We start from the raw sequence: 3,231 nt of genomic DNA, 5'->3' as shown, positions 1-3,231 counted from the left end.
AACAATTTGGATTGCATACTGCAGTCTAGGGTGAATCTATATCATCATATAGCTTCAAAGTGTGAAGCAATTCCTTGTAAAGATACTTGCCATATTTGAAATAATAGAGATACTTTGTTGCTGGTTTTTTTACCTTCAAGTTGGAAGGTTTTCCCAGGGTACATGTTGTGCATTATTGGTTAAATTGTCTAATATCTGCTACATCCTAATCTAATCACTAAATTTAATAGATAATGGCAAATAATTTACCTCTAAAAGATATGAAGATTTTTGTGAGATGCATGGGATCTAGAGGCAATATTCTACTCCTCAACAAAATGCAGTAGCAAAAAGAAAGAACTGAACCGTACAAGAGATGGTAAGAACTATGTTGAGTCATGCAAATTTAATGGATATGTAATGGAGATAAGTGATTCAAACAACAATATACGCTTTCAATAGAGCACTAATCAAGACAAGGAATATGAAGACTCCATATGAGCTATGGAAAGAAAGACCGACATCATCCAAACATATTAAAATATTAGGAAGCAAATGCCATATCAAGAGGGATGAAAAACATTTGGGTAAGTTTGATTCCAAATCTAATGAAGGTGTTTTTCTTTGTTCTTCTATGTCAAGCAAGACATACAAACCTTATAACAAAGGTTGAGAAGGATAGTGGAAAGTGTCAATGTAAGTGTTGATGAGACAATATAGTCAACTGAAGTTCTAGATGAAGAGGACAATGATGAATTATTTTGCAGTAGAGATGACGGTATAGGAAGTGAGTCATAAAATATAGTTGTTAGGGTTGCGGCCAAGTATGTCCAAAAGAATCACCGAAGATCAAATCATAAAAGATAAATACAATGGAGTTTAGACCTAGAAAATAATTGAGAAAGAAAATGAACAAGTACATAATTTTGCCTTGCTATAAAAAATTGTACCAAAGTACTTATGCAAAGGCAATCAAAGAAAAATATTGGCTAGAAGCAATGAAGGAAGAACTATCTCATATTGAAAAGAATGAAAATTCAGAGTTTTCCCAAAGACTTACATATAAGAATGTTATAGGTAAGAAACGGATCTTTAGAAAAAGGTTGAATAAGGATGGAAAAGTGATCTAGAGTAAGGCCAAACTTGTATGTAAATGACATGCTCAAGTTGAGGGAGTTGATTTTGAAGAGACGTTTACTTTGTTGGATTTATTAGAGGCAATCATAATTATGAAATTATCTACATTTAAGAACTTGTATTAAATGAATGTCAAATCTACATTTTTGAATGGAGAGTTAGAAGAGGAAAGTCTACATTGAACAATCAAAAGGGTTCTAGAGTTCAAACAAACTAGATTTTGTGTGTAGGTTAAAGAAGGATCTCTATAGATTCAAGCAGCCCCATGAGCATGGTATTCCAGATTGAATAGATATCTACAACAAGAAGGATTCAAGCGAGGTTTTACAAATAACAATTTGTACATAAAAATAAAAGGTGATCATTTATTTCAATTGTTATTGTTTCTGTGGATGACATTATCTTTGGAGGTAGTAGTGATGCAATATGCAAAGACTTTTGGAATGCTATGTAGAAAGAGTTTGAGATGTCAATGCTTCATGAATTATATTTCTTTCTTGTTTCAAATATTTATCAGTTAGAAAAGGGTATATTCATATCGCCTAGTATAAAAATGAAATGTTGAGTAAGTTTAACATGGTAGAGTGCAAACTAGTAATTACATTTGTTTTTATTGGGTGTAAATTAAGCAAAGATGATGAATCTTCTTTAGAAAATCAAATCTTGTACAAGTCAATGATTGGTAATTTATTGGATGTGACTAAAACTAAACCGGATATAATGCAACCAATAGGTATGGTAGCTAGGTTTTAGGCAATGGCTAAAGAAACTTATGTCATGGTAGTAAAAATGATATTTGTGTGTCTTAAGGCTACAATAAATTTTGGTTTGTGGTATCCTAAGAGTGAAAATTTTACATTGATTGAATACATATGAAGATTGGGTCGAAAGTGTAGATGACTGGAAGAGTACAAGTGGTGGACCTTTCTTTCTTAATCATAGTCTTGTACCTTGGTTAAGTAAAAAATAGGACACAATATCATTATCTACAACGTAAGTGGAGTATATTGTAGTAGTTTCTTGTTGTACTCAAGTTTTATGGATGAAACAAAATTTGAAGGAGATGAAAGTAGAGTTTGATGAGTCCATTTCTCTTCTATGTGACAATACAAGTGCCATAAATGTTTCCAATAATTTAGTGATGCATTCAAAGACAAAACATAATTACATATCATTTTCTAAGAGAGGGTTGTATACAAAGAAGTGAAGCTAGAGTATGTTAAAAATAAGGACGTAATTGTAGACATTTTTACAAAACCTCTTCCAAATGAGGCTTTTAAGTATCTTTGGTAGAAGTTGGGAATGGTTTCTCCCCCCTCTTAATTAAAGAGGAAGCAAAGGTTGAGGAGGCATGTTGAATCACTGTCACAAGAAGACTCGATGGTCTTTCAAAGTGATTTAGGTCATATATTGGGGAGAAAGAGACCAAAATGCTCATGTTGTCCTTTTCCATTGATTTCAAAGGGGGAGAAAGAGTCTCAAAATGATACATCTTTCAAGAGGAGTAATGTGTTCAGATGCTCAAAATATTTTTATAGGATCAATTATACATCATAGGGGGATTTTATGACTGGCTTGGATTGTGTTGGTGTGCTAGCAACATTTTGTTGTTTTTCATCAATGACAAAGGGGGATATTTTTTAACATATGTTGTCAAAAGTGTGATAGAGATGTCTAAGGTGTTAGCATATTAGTGAGAATTAAATGGAATTGCTTCTAACATGATATGAATAAGCATTTGAGTTTCTAATTGGCAAGCTATGCTAAAAATCTCTCTGAGTGTTATTGTTGTCACAAAGAATTGCACCCAAGCCAAGTGTAAAACTTGATTATTTTGTGAAACATGGGATCATCCTCAAGTTGTGGGTCACCTATGGCGAGGATGAATCTCTAGAGAGGGTTGGTTTCTTTAAAAGGCCTCCTAAAACTATTGCACTTGACAACAAAAAAGGATAGAAAGATTGCTTTGAAAATAAAAACTATTGATCTAGGAGGTGATGCACTAAAGTTATGAAGTTTTAATCTTGTCTTAACTCACGATCAAATTCAATCAAAGAATTTTTGCTTGCTCACAAGTCAAATTAGAACAAGAATTGCACAAGTAATTTATAAGAA

Source organism: Cryptomeria japonica, chromosome 6 (genome assembly GCF_030272615.1).
Source record: "Cryptomeria japonica chromosome 6, Sugi_1.0, whole genome shotgun sequence".
NCBI lineage: Eukaryota > Viridiplantae > Streptophyta > Pinopsida > Cupressales > Cupressaceae > Cryptomeria > Cryptomeria japonica.
This window is presented reverse-complemented; position numbering follows the sequence as displayed.